The sequence below is a fragment of the Fukomys damarensis genome, unplaced genomic scaffold (genome assembly GCF_012274545.1).
Source record: "Fukomys damarensis isolate Sample0158 unplaced genomic scaffold, DMR_v1.0_HiC HiC_scaffold_38, whole genome shotgun sequence".
In the NCBI taxonomy this organism is placed as follows: Eukaryota; Metazoa; Chordata; class Mammalia; order Rodentia; family Bathyergidae; genus Fukomys; species Fukomys damarensis.
The window spans coordinates 61,613,755-61,628,269 of NW_022900950.1; the positions used below are offsets into that span (position 1 = coordinate 61,613,755).

Genomic DNA, 14,515 nt, shown 5'->3' on the forward strand with positions numbered 1-14,515 from the left:
TTATATATTATGCTTTTAATGTTATATCTTAAAATGTTATCACAAAATCCAGGGTAAAATATGATGTATAGTTTTACATTTTGGTCTACAGCATTAGTGGCAAACCTATGTGGTTCACAGCAGATTATCATTGAAAGCTCTAAAAGTTTTGTCACTACTGTTCTAGGGTATATTTTTAGTTAAGTTTTTCTCAAAGACAAGTGGTTTTTATCTACAGTCCTCTACTCAATTGCCCCTGGTACCTTGTTTTAAAGAGACTATTTTTTTACATTTAATTACCTTTATTTTTATGTCAAGGATCAGTTGACTATATTTATGTGGGTCTATTTCATGGCTCTCTTTTCTGCTCCTCTGATGAATATGCTTTTCTTTTCCAATTCTATGTCTTCTTTATTATAGTCAGTTAGGGTCAGGCATGGGTTTTTCTTCTTCAGTACTGGGCTGACTCTTCTAGATTGTTCACTCTACATGAACTCCAAAATCACTTTGTAAATACATACACAAAAACTTACTAGGACTCTGACTGTGACACTGTTTTGAATGTGTAGGTCAAGTTTGAAAGTGACATGTTCAAAATATTGTTTGCCTTCCTGTGAACATTGAATTTCATTAGCTCCTCAGTTTCCTTCAGCAAAGTTTTAATTTTCCTCAGATACATCTTAGATTTTCTTTCTTTTCCTTTTCTTCTTTTTCCTTCTCTCAATTGCCATAGTTTTAAAAGAAAGTTATTAATTTGTAGCCTCCCTATTGCTGTTAGTTTGTTGTGTTCTTGTGTATATGTTGTTCTGTATTCTCCTCTTCCATTCAATAGCTTCCTGGAGTTCGTATGATCTTCCTGGGTCCTCTGGACTCCCTTCTAACCTTTTCCTATTCTATCTATTCCTCCCTCCCTCCCCAACTCCTTCCAAATCCCCATCCTAAAGGGTAAAGTGGCTGTATTGAAGCTTTTATTTACTATAAACATATTTTGGGCTGGTCCTCAATTTTGATTTAATTCACACAGTTAAATGTGATAGATTAATAACTGCCACAAATTGTCATTTTCTAAGCTGTGCTTGACACTATTGCTGTTGCTGAGTGTACCACTTGGACTAAGGTGTTGTGACTGATCTAATCAGTTGCCCTTCCTGGTATATTAAAAAGGAGACTGTGCCAAAGTTATTAGAGACTCAAATCCTAAAAACCAAGCTATACCTGGAAGACACCTCTGAGAAGCAATCATTCCTTAAGGGTTTTGAATACAAGCCACAAAGATACTTACAATAAGTAATACTGAAGGAGCAACCCAGGAATTAAAGCAAGGACTATACCAACAACAATAATAGAAATGAAAACCAAGATCTGCCATGTAAAGGTACAAGATCCAAATGATAAATGTAACTGTACTATATATTTAAAAAGTACCAATAAACTCAATGAAAAAAATAGAAATGAAAAGACATTTAATCAACTTCTTAATGTTTTTTCTAAGTAGCTCTGTACATCTTTTCTTCATTATCAGTGTGCTAAATCAGCTGTGTTCATTAGTTGCCTGAACTACAGTACTAGCAAAGGCCACTGCTCTATACCCATTTGTCTTCCTAATACCACTTTAATCATTAGAGACTCAAAACCTAAAGACCAGCTATATCTAGAAGACACTTCTGAGAAGCAATCATTACATAAGGTTTCTAAATACAAACAATAAAAAAGATACTTAAAACAAGCAATACTGAACCATCATCACAGGAATTAAACCAAAAATAGTACCAACAACAAAAACAGAAATGAGAAGACCCCTAAGCAAGGCACAAATGCAGACTTCCAGCCCACCAGAGGCAAATTCTGAGGGAAACAGGAGGAAAATTTTAATAATCAAGCACATGGACACCTGTACCTGATAGTATTGGAAGTAACAAAACAGATGAATGAAACTCTAGAAAAATTCAAAACAGAAAAAAATTTCCCAGTAAATAAAGAAATAGTGAGCAGAATGAATGATGGGGTTAGAGATTAGGATTAGAACAGAAACAGGTAACAAAAACAGATGAGGTCCATGATGAAAGCCATGAACGCCCAGCATAGGGAAGAAATGCAAACCACTAAGGCCCAACATAGGAAAGAAATGGAATCCATGAAGCATTCAAAAAGATAGCCAGGAGATTAAAAACTACTGAAAGTTTTCACAGGAGAACGAGCCAATGTGAAGACAGAATATCAGATATAGAAGACAGGCTGGTAAGCAGTGACCGTGAAAAGAGAGATCTCTTAAAAATAGTAAGGGAACATGAGAAATCGATCCAAAAGGTCCTAGATGCAAAGAAGAATAAAATAAGACTGATAGGACACAGACACACACAAACTGTTCAAATAATTAATGACAGGAAACTTCCCAAACAGAGTGAAAGAATAAGCTCAACAAGGATAATTCAATACATATCAGTTATAACTCAATGTTAATGGCCTCACTTCACCAATCAAAATAAATAGACTAGCAGAACAGATTAAGAAGCAAAGTCCAACAATATGCTTTACACAAAAAACAGGCCCAGTTAAAAGTAAATTCATAGACTGAAAGTAAAAGGATGGAAAACAGTTCTACATCTGATAGGTACCCAGAAAAAAGTAGGTGTAGCTTTCTTATTTGCAGACAAAGTAGATTTCAACCAATACTAATTCAGTGAGACAAAGAAGGCTACTACATCCTTGTAAAGGGAACAAATCAACAGAAAGAGATGGTAATCATAAATACATATTCACCAAATAGTAATGCCCCCAAATATACAAAGCAAATATTAATGGACATAAAAAAACCAAATGGGCATTAATACAATTGTAGTGGGGAACCTCAATACCCAACTGTCACAGACAGACAAATGCTCTAGACAAAAAAATCAACAATGAAATAATAGAACTGAACCAAGCTTTTTAACAAATGTACTTAACAGATGTCTACAGAATGACATAACAAGAGTGACATTCATAGAAGTGAATGCCCAAACTGGGAGAGCAGAGCCAGCTCAAATGAACAACCTAAGGCTGAACCTGAAGCTCCTACAAAAAGAACAGCAAGACAAACCCAAAGGTTGTACAAGGGAGGAAATTATAAAGATCAGAGCAGAAATCAATGCAGTGCTAACTAAGAGAATGATACAAAAAAAAACAAACAACAAATTGAAGTTATTTTTTGAAAAAATAAAATTGATTAAACCTTAGCTGACCTTATTAAAAAAAAAAAGAAAAGAAAGGCTCAAATCCATGCAATTACAAACGAAAAAGATGAAGTCACAACGGCAGAAATCCAGAAGATCATCAATACCTACTTCAAGAACCTGTACTCTAATACAATAGAAAACACAGAAGAAATGGACAGATATCTAGATACATATTAATTACCAAAGTTAAATGAAGATGTTAAATTCTAAACACTCCCATTAAAATAAGTGAGAATGAAAATGTAATGAAAAATTTGCCAACAAAAAAAAAAAAAAGTCCAGGTCCTGATGGATTCACTGCTGATTTCTACAAAACATTTGGAGAACTACAACCAATACTCTTTAAACTTTTCAATGAAATGGAAAGGGAAGCAATACTTCCAAATTCATTCCTGGAAGCAAGTGTTACTTTGATTCCAAAACCAGAGAAAGACTCAGCCAAAAAAGAGAACTACTAAATGACCAGAGATGCAAAAATCTTCAGTGAGATACTGGCAAACAGAATGCAGAGGGCCATCAAGAAGATCATACACCCTGACAAAATTTGTTCCAGGGATGCAAGGATGGTTCAACATACATAAATCAATAAATATAATACACTATATTGTAAGAGTCAAGGATAAAAAAACATATGATCATTTCAATAGATGCAGAAAAAGCATCTGACAAAATTCAACACCCATACATGATGAAAACTGCAGAAAATTGGAAGAGATGGTCTTTATCTCAACTTGATAAAGGATATCTATGAAAACCCAACAGCCAACATCATACTAAATGGTCAAAAACTGAAAACTTTCATGCTAAAATCAGGAATAAGACAAGAATGTCCACTGTCACCACTCCTGTTGAATGTAGTTCTGGAATCATTAGCCACAGCTCTTAGACAAGAGAAAGAAATTAAAACAAAAAGATAGGAAATAAAGAAGTTAAATTGTCATTATTTGCTGATGATATGCTACTCTACATAGAAGACCCAAAAAACTATGCCAAAAAACTTTTAGACATAATTGACAGATTCAGCAGAGTAGCTGGACACAAGGTCGACACTCAAAAATCAATAGCCTTCTTGTATACAAATGACAGACTCATTGAAAGAGAAACTAGGGAATAATTTCTTTCACAAGAACACCCAAAAAAATGAAATATCAAGAAATCAATCTAATGAAAGAAGCAAAAGACCTCTACACTGAAAACTACATTAGTTTGAAAAAAGAGATTGAGGAGGATATAAGAAAATGGAAAAACATCCCCTGGTCCTGGGTTGGAAGAATCAATATAGTGAAAATGTTCATACTTCCAAAAGTGCTATACAGATTCAAAGCAATCCTGATTGAAATCTCAACAGTATATTTCACAGAACTAGAGAAAACAATCCAAAAGTTCATTTGGAATCAGAAGAGATCTAGAATAGCAAAAGCAATCTAGGCAACAGGGACATGACAAGGGGTATGACAATTCCCAACTTGAAACTATACTACAAAGCCACTGTGATTAAAAACAACATAGTACTGGCAAAGAAACAGACCCAAGGATCAGTGGAATAGATTAGAAGATGCAGAAACAGCTCCAGACATACTCAGCTACTTCATGTTTGACAAAGAAGCCACCCATCCTTAGTGGAGGAACAATAGCCTCTTTAATAAATGGTGGAAAAATTGGCCCCCTTTCTAGCCCCCTTTCACCATGCATTAAAAAATTAGCATTGAAGTGGATTAAAGATCTAAATATTAAAACAGAAACACTAAACTTGCTGGAGGATAAGTTAGGTAGACCTCTTGAAGACACTGGCATAGGAAAAGACTTTATGAACAACTCCTCAGTAACACAGCAACTAGCACAAGGAATCAACAACTGGGATCTCATCTTTTTAAAAAGTTTCTGCACTGCAAGAGAAACCATCAACAGAGCTAAGAGATGACCTACAATGTAATAAACAATTTTTAGCAGCTGTTCCTCAAAGGACTACTATCTAGAATATATAAAGAACTTAAAAAAAATCAGACCCCCAAATATAAACATCTGATTCAAAACTGGGCATCTGAAATGAACAGACATTTTTTCAAACAAAGAAGTAAAAGCAGCAAATGAACTTAAGAAAAAATGTTCAACATCACTAGTTGTTTGAGAGATACAGATGCAAACAACACTGAGATTCCACCTCATGCCAGAAAGAATGGCTATCATAAGTCAATCAACAAATGCTGGTGGAGCTGTGGGGAACAATGAACCCTGCTTCACTGCTAGTGGGGGTGTGGACTGGTGCAACCACTGTGGCAATCAGTATGGAAATACCTCAAAGAACTAGGATTTGAAGTCCCATTTGACCCAGCTATTTCCCTGTTGGGTATCTTCCCAAATAAATTAGAAGAATCATACCATAGTGATATATGTTCACCCATCTTATAGCAGCACAGTTTGCAATACGTAAAACTTGGAAACAGCCCAATAGCCCATCAACTGGACATTGGATAAAGAAGTTATGGTATTTTTATAAGATGAATAATAGCCAAAAAGAATGAGAAACTAAAGACATTGATATTTCAATGCATGAACAATGACACCATACTCTTAAGTGAAATAAATAGGACACACATGTATAAATACTGAAGTTTCTCTACTAAAAAATTAAAAGTGTAATTTAGGATCAAAATGTATAATTGATAATGCAAAATAGGAAGAAAAGGTCTAAAGGAGTAGGGGATGTGAGAGGGGTAGGGAAAAGGAAAGGGAAAGGAAGAAATATGAAAAAAGGGAAAAATGGAAAACAAAGCCATTGTAAATAAGAAAGGATGGAGGGTGTGAAAGCAGGGCAGGGAAATGCATAAAAAAATAAGAACCAAGATACATCATGTAAAGATCCAAGATCCAAGTGATGAATGCAACTGTACTGTAAACCTAAAATGTACTAGTAAACTTAATGAAAAAATAAGACATATCCTGAAACTTTACTGTAACTGCTGAATAGTTCCAGGATATTTGTTTTTTGCCAATTTTGAAGTTCTAGAAATAGTCACAGTTAAGCCAGAAGACAGTGAATGTAAGGAGATAGGGTACAGGTCCTGAATATTAACCAGTTGTAAACTAAAAGTCTGGCCTTCAGAGAGTTAACATAGCAGAGGGCCCACATAAATAAGTTAAGCAAAGTGACTCTCAGAGCCTAACAGAATACAAGGGACAAAAAACAGGCCCCTAAACAAATGAGGGAAGCCCTGGAAGAAATGAAATGTAAACAAAGTAGCTTGCTTTGTGGACGTCAGTCCAACCCTGCAACCAGGAGCATCCCTGCTTTCTGTCAAGTACACCTACACCAAAAACTATATAAAAAAGCCAACAGATATAAACATTACTTTATCCCCTTCGGAACATCTCCCTAACAAACACGGAGATATTTTTTTATTCTATTAAACATACAGTTGGTTATTTCCCACTGCTTGCTGCATGTTATTTTATTGGCTTTAATCTTCACTGCCCCCAAACAAGGACCTAGATCACAGCAGAAAAGGGAACTGGTCACAATGTTCTCTCTGAACGTGTTGCTTTCCTCCCCATCGGGACACCTTTTCTATCTAAACAGTGTTATGTCTTCTCTGAACATCTTTCTTTTCCTTTTCTTGTCTTTTTGTGTTAGCTAAGACTTCTAATATGGTAATGAATAGGAGAGGGAAGAGGAGACATCCTTTCATTGCCCCATGATTTAATGCTAAATGCAACCAGATTCTTACCATTGAGTATGATGCTACCTGTTGATCTTCTATAAATTCACTTTAGCAAACTGAAGCTGTTCCTTGTCTGTTGAGAATTTTTATTAAGACTGTTTAATTTTGTCAAATGCCTTTTTCTCTTTTTGGTACTGGGGAACGAACTCAGGACCTTGTGCTTGCAAGTCAGGCATGGTGCCACTGAGCTAAATCTATAGCCCTCAAATACCTTTCTAACATATATCAATGTGATTTTTATTCTTTAACCTGTTGATATGATATATTACTTTGACTTACAAATGTTGATCCAGCCTGCCCTTGTAAAAAGTATTATTTCCACTGTTTCTATTTGCTGGAGTAGAATGTAGAGAATTACTATTACTTTTTCCTAAAATGATTGCTAGTTAGCTCATAAAAGCATCTAGCTATTTCATGTTTTAGAAGGGCAATTATTGATAAAGTTACAGTGGTACCTCGGTTCACAAACTTAAATTTGTTCCATGGTTCTGCAGATGTGATGGCCACGTTTGTGTTCACAAAGGGAAGATGGCCATGGTCGAGTTTTTTCACCTGAAGCAGAGTTCATGAACTGGAAGCAAAAGTGGGCCAAACACTTTTGTTTGTGAACTAAATTGTTTGCTAATAGAAGTGTTCATGGACCGAGGTATGACTGTACTGTGATACAGAACTCTTTGAATCAGCCTATTTCCTCAAATAAAGTTTTATGACACTTCTAAGAAATTGGTACATTTTGTTCATGTTGTCAAATCTGTGAGCATTGGGATATTCACATTATTCTTTTAAAGACCTTTTTAATGTGTGATACCACTGGTAATATCCTCTTTATTTTCTGATATAAAAATGCATCTTTTTTTCTATCGCGTTCTTTTTCTTGGTTAGCTTGATTAGAGGGTTATTGTTATTGATCTTTTTAACTAATAAGATTATGGTTTTGTTCACTTTCTATAATTTTTTGTATTCAACTTCATTGATATCTTTTCTAAAATACACTATTTCTTTGCTTTATTTATTTCATGTGTTCTTCTTTTTCTAATTTCCTAAAGTAGAAAATTAAATTACTGATTTTAGATCTTTATTTTTATCCAAAATACACATTTAATGTTATATATTTTCCTTAAGCAGTGTTTTCATACATCCAAGAAGTTTTGAGTTGTATATCAGTCATTAATTTTAAATTAAATATTTCCTTTTTTAGAAAAATAGAAATAGACCCAAAATCTTCTGAATTTCACATATAAACAATTTAACAAGACCCATTCTTGATTCATTTCAAGTATTATTTTTCTGAATTTGTGGTTGGGAAGGATTTATTATGTTCCTCCCAACACTGGAACCAAGTCTAAAGTCACCTACACACACATTTAATCATTGTAGCCTCTTCCTGTTCCCCAAGAACAAGTGTTCATAAACAGTACTATTTACTGTGCAGGTAAAAATGTCACATGTTTTTATGACTGATCCCAAATATGAAGGAATGATGAATAGTTTTGATAAAGAAGAGGTAAATAATATGCTTCCTATGATTATCAGGAATGGAGTGTCTCATTTTTAATTTTTTATTTGTATAATATTAAAAGAGACTAAACCGGAGAGAGCAGGTGAGACGAATCTTGGGTGCTCCTCTAATGAGTAATAGTCCTCTGAACCAGCAAGGCTCAAGGTCTGGGAGAAAGAGTTTGAGGGATCAACAGTGCTTGTTAAGAAAGGAGCTACATGACAGCACACAAGCACCCTGCTGTGTGTGCCTAACTGAAGTCACACTTTTATGTTCTATTAATGGAGTAATTCCAATTTACAATGCTTATAGCAAGTGAAAAACAAAAGTAAGGGGAAAAGAATTAATCTAAAATACTACTTAGTAAATCCAATTAAATATTTCTTGACAAATGCTAAGGATTAAATGAGTTAATGAAAGAGTGAAAGGAGGTGAAGCATCTTAAATAGTTTCACATTACTTTGGAAATCAGCATTCCTATGATTTAATTAGGTGTATGTAAAATAAGAATGGCATTTGTTATTTGCAAGTCTTTGGCCCATAACTGCTTTACTGTTAAATGATGCCAAAATGTAGTAGTATAATTTTGCCAATCTGACAAAAAATAAAAATCCTTCTAAAACATACACTGAATGCAGATGGAACAATGAATTTGTCTGGCAAAGATCTTTCTTAAAAATGACTTCATGGAGTACAAGAAAAAGTCATACACAAGGATTAAGACTTCATACAGTAACTATAATAGCCTGAGGACTGAGAGATATTCAAAAATACAGACTGCTTCTGATTGCGAGAGGCATTTTGTCATGCATTACAGTCACTGAAATATGACCTGCACAAGGTAGGAACTTGTAAAATGAATTGACACCCAAACATATTTCAGTCCCACTATATCTGAAATTCATATTCCTCTTCAAAATCTTTTCAGAATAGTGTTCAGCTTGGCATGTAAGAAAAGCAACCATTTTGGAAAATATTTTCACAACTCATCCTTAAGTTCTTTTTAAAAGTTTTTGTTTTGGTGTTGGTTAGTGTTCATTTCTTTATGTTTATTTGTTGGTTGGTTCCAAACCAGCAATCAGACATTTTCCATTTGGGGACATACAAGTAGGATAGAATACATAAAATGCATCCCAGTTTAGGTTGAATATTAAAATCAACTAGGGAGCACTTTCTAAAATGCTACTAACTAGGATCCATATCCATACATTCTGAATTAAATGAACTGATGAAGGAGATAAGGTATTGGTACTTTACAAAAGATACTCCAGTGTGCAAATTAAGTGATCTAAGAGCAAGCTGCTAAATTTGGAACAGTCACATACTAAGGCTGGTAGTACATTAAAGAAAACAGAAATTCAATGTTCTCATTTTAAATGATTTCGAGCAGAGCTTTGGTAAGATTACTTTTGGATAGCCCTTGCTTATAAAAGAAATGCCTAGAAAATCTGATATACAAAAAAAACCTTAGACATAAATCTTTCCTGCCAACCATCATCCTCTTAGCTCCTAACTCCCAACCCCTCTGAGCCCCATACATATCTTTTGATGACTTCAACTTTTGAAATGAACTCATCAGTGTTCTACTGCCATAAAGAATGGAAAGCCTCCTACAAAAAGATAATGTGGATAAATCTAAAGTGGAATCAATAGTTATCTGTTTCTGCAATTTCCCCAAAGAGTAAATTGTCACAAGTACTAATAAAAATTAGTTAAAGCGGGTGGTAAGTTGCTCCAAAATTTATGAGTATTATCCAGTTATAAGAAGTGAGATTTTGTAATTATTTAGAACAAAGAGCTACATCACACTATGGTATTGATCACAATATTTGATATTCAGAAATAAACCACCTCATTAGATATCAAACACACACATTATAGCCAAGATGTGCACATTTCTAACATCTGCTCCCTAAATTTACAAGTCAAAATTATCTCATATATTCCAATATGATGTTGAACTTTAAAGGATGGGTCAATTCATTCTTTGGCTATAACACTGATCTACTTAAAGAAAAAAATATAAGATCTACCACCTATAGGTTCCCTTGAATAAATAACCCAACACTAATCAAATATAAATTTTCTCTAGTAGGTATTTTGGTCAGAAAAGTATCTATTACCTGCTACTGGAATTGGATGGATATATGTTGGTATTTTATCAGTAGTAAATCAGACATATATTTTTGAACTATTTTGAAATTTTGTATATAGACATCTCAAAATGGCTTTTGTCCAATTTTTAGCTGAAGTCCACTAATATCTTTGGTGGATTTATGAATGATAAGCATTCCTCCATTTATATTCTAAGGTTCATCATTTTAAAAAGTAAAGCCATTAGAAGACAAGGTACTTATAGCCCTTTACATAAACTAAAAGTAGAATTACTATCACTGTATCTTACCTGAGGTCTTCTCACGGACTGGCATACCTTTTTTGTTATTATTATACATATCTGAAGCAGGGGAAAGGGAAGAATGGTATGGTTCTGAAGAAAAATATACATGAAATAGATTCTTCCCTTGTTGCCTTTAAGAAAACTGTTTAACACCACATTTTCCTTTTAGAAAGATACGTGTAGAAAATTTCTGAGAAAGTTCAGCTTTAGAAAATCAGAGAAACAAGTTTCTTACAAATGTTTGTACTACATTTTTACCACAAGAAAGTCCCACATCTATGCATCAACTTTAATTTTTATTAACATCTTATTAAAAATTCTACTTTATGTTTGCCTTATATTTTATTTTTACATTTATTTATCATATTCCACATCACATCTTTGGGATATAAAAAAGTAAATAAGCATTTTCTCACTAAAGTCAGAGATACTTCAGTTAAACATATTCAGTACAAATGCATACAAATGTAGCTCTTCAAATTAAACTATGTGTATGGGACTAAAAATTCATGTACTTATTTCTGAGCAATTTAATATTAATTGTATATCTTCACATCTGTTTTTTATATTTGGGCTTATGTTATAAAGATTACTTAAAATAACGATTTTAGATAGAAATGTTAAATGCCCTATAATTGCTCAACATGTTTTAACAGATTAAAATATTTTCCTGACTTTTTACTGTCAAATAAATATGAAATTCTTTGTATGGGGGCTTATCAACAACCTAAATGCTTTATATTCAGTGTGAAAAATTCAATCACAATTGTCAAAGATCAAGCTGCTACTTCTGATAACAAACATGATGAGATATCATCTTGTTCAATATATGCTTTCAACTTGATATGTAGGCTAATAAAAATATGAAGTTGTAATATTTATTTTATTTCTTGCACAACAGAAGGCGCCTATGAGGGATAATCAAAATACCCAATATTATTGCATGAAAATACAGTCAACCCATTATCTGGAGACAGATAAACTGGTTTGCAGACTAACTGTAGTAAAATAATAACAGCATGTATTGTACTTGTAAGATTTAAAAATTACTGTGCATCAGTGATTGTATCTCACTGAAAAGATATCTATTTTCAACACAAACTAAATATGAGATACTACATTGTGCCTGCTGAAACAAACTTCATTCAATAGCTAGTTATTGAGTATTGACTATGTATTGAGCACTGCATTAGGGGATTCCACCTCATTAATCAGACCTAGTCTCCTGTCAACAGTTCCGTAGAGAAAGCACAGAAGAGGGCATGCAGCTAAGTTTTGTGAGTCAACTATATTTTTGAGATACAAAATCTAAAATGGAAATGACATTTTGGACCAGAAAACAATCTGCCCCAGAAGACCATAGGCATGGACTGAGCATCTCCCTAACCTCCAACTCCCCGTCTGCTTTGGTTTCATTGCTTTCCTTCTCAGGGAAACCTGAATTTGGCAGTCTTGCAATACCTCCATCTTGCTCAGCCTCTCACCACCACACCCTGACAATGTCCCTAATGTTTTTGAATTGTTACAGTCTAACGCTTCCCCTCTTATTAATTTACCACAAACACCTCTGGCATTACTTCATTTTGGAAGGCCTTCATCTCAAAATATAGTGACAGTTATATAATAAATATTAAAGCACTTACTAAGTAATTAAATAAGGCACCTTCAACCTCATGTCCTTTAAGATCCTAAGGTAAGCAAGAGGGGAAAATTAACAACAGCAAAGAAACTCAGAACTCACTCTCTTTTGAATAACCACATTGCACATGTCAGCAGTGGTACCCCTACCAGTTGGTTAAGCTGAAAATAAAGGAAGAATATTTGATCTCTCTCCGTCTTATATTCTTAGTTGAATTCCCCTGTCATTCCCCTATGTCACGTACCACATTAGTTAGCTATTGAAATCTCGCCCTATAATCCTCTAACTTAGCACTGCAATAGAACTTTCTGTAATGATTGAACTGGGCTCTATGCTGCCAACATGTACAAACACTGAGAACTTGGCACATGACAAGTGTGACTTTGGATCTAAATATTTGAATCTTCTTTAATTTTTAACGATCAATTTAAACACACATGTTATTGGCAAAAGGACTGGACAGAGCAGCTTAACCTTTCATAATGCTGATAATTATCTTCCTACAAAATATCTGCTCACATAATTTGCCTTTCAAAACTAACATGACTGCATAAAACCTTCACAATTAGCATGACATTCAAGCCGCTCCAATATCTAAACTGATTTACCAAATCAGCACTATTTTTCCCAACTCTTGTCTGGTGTAGGCTCCAATGGTACTAGACAACTCAGGATACCAATCCATGCCACACAGTCAGCCTTTATGGAACTTCTTTCTCCTACTTAGAACGCCTTTTCCTCCACGGAACATGTACCTATCCTTTAAGAAGAAAGAGAAACTTGAGCTGAATCTTAAATGTTAAAAAGGTTGCCTACCCTCCAGCAGCTAGGCTAACCTTCGGTGCTGCCATAACATTTTGTATAGCTCCATTAAGGCATTTAATCATACTTAATGGTTTATGTGTCAAAAAATGAGTTCTGTGTATGCCAGGTAAAAATTAATCACCTACATTAGAAAGACAATCTGATAAAGCATCTGGCACAGGATTTCTCCCTGAGTAAGCCTCATGGATGTGCAGGATCTTCAAGATGCTTTAAGAGTTACATTGTCCATAACAGATATCCTAATCAACTATAGAAATCTATTAAAACAAAGAAAGGAAAATAAAAAACAGAGATGGGAGAGGGGAAAGTGCACAAAGTATTGATACCAATGGAAGACACAGGTCAGGGAAACTGAGTGAGAAAATTCATGTCAGCATCAAAGGAATAAATATTCAGTAAACCCACAGCTGATACTGAACTTTTTTCTCACCTTCCCTACCGAACTGGCAATAGCAATAATCAAATTCCTTAATCAGTGAGTGTAGATGTTACAAGGTCAAGAGCAAGAGGCTTTTCTTGTGATGTGTAACTGAGAAGAATTTGTTGTAAGCAGATCAATAAAGCACCATTACTACGGCCCACTCCTTAGGAAAGAGCTCTGTTATATGAAACACTGAATGTATTTGCTATAAGAAAATTCAACCTATGGAAAACTTGTGGAAAAAAAAATTTTCTAAACTTAAAGTAAATTTTTTACCATCAAAATTATACTTATATGCAAATAGTTCAAAAGCATTAATGACATCTGAAGTATGTTTGTTCCTAATAGAGTTATTTTCCCTTTACAGAAAGCAGTCTTATTTTTCTTTGCATCTGCTCACAAAAAAAACAATGAATATAAATATTTATATAGTTAAAGGTAAAAAGTTAGGCAATCCTTAAGCAACATTCAATCTATACCATCATATGCAGGTGCCTGAACTGAATAAATATTATGTTTAAATAATATTTTGATGTTCCATTTTGTTGCTCAGAGAAAGCATAGGTTTACGATATAATTTTGTTATTAAACAAAACCCGTCTGTTGGATTTGCAGATATGAGAAAATTAATATTTGGATTTAGTTCAGAGGTTGAGTAAATTAGCTCAGTTCAGTCTGGGTTTGAGTTCACGGTTCAGTTCAAGTTCTTGATAATGAGCATATCAAAATAAAAATATTCAAATAATGTAATCAGGGCTGACATTTAAGACTAAGTGTTCAGGCAAATATGTGTCTTAAAAAAAAAAAAAAAAAAAAACAAA

At 34.1% G+C, this 14,515-nt stretch overlaps 1 protein-coding gene across 1 annotated transcript in view; it reads right to left on the bottom strand.

The window, feature by feature from the left end:
• Window positions 1-14,515, bottom strand: part of Diaph3 (diaphanous related formin 3) — a 479,227-nt gene that overhangs the window by 207,432 nt on the left and 257,280 nt on the right. The window lies entirely within an intron of this gene.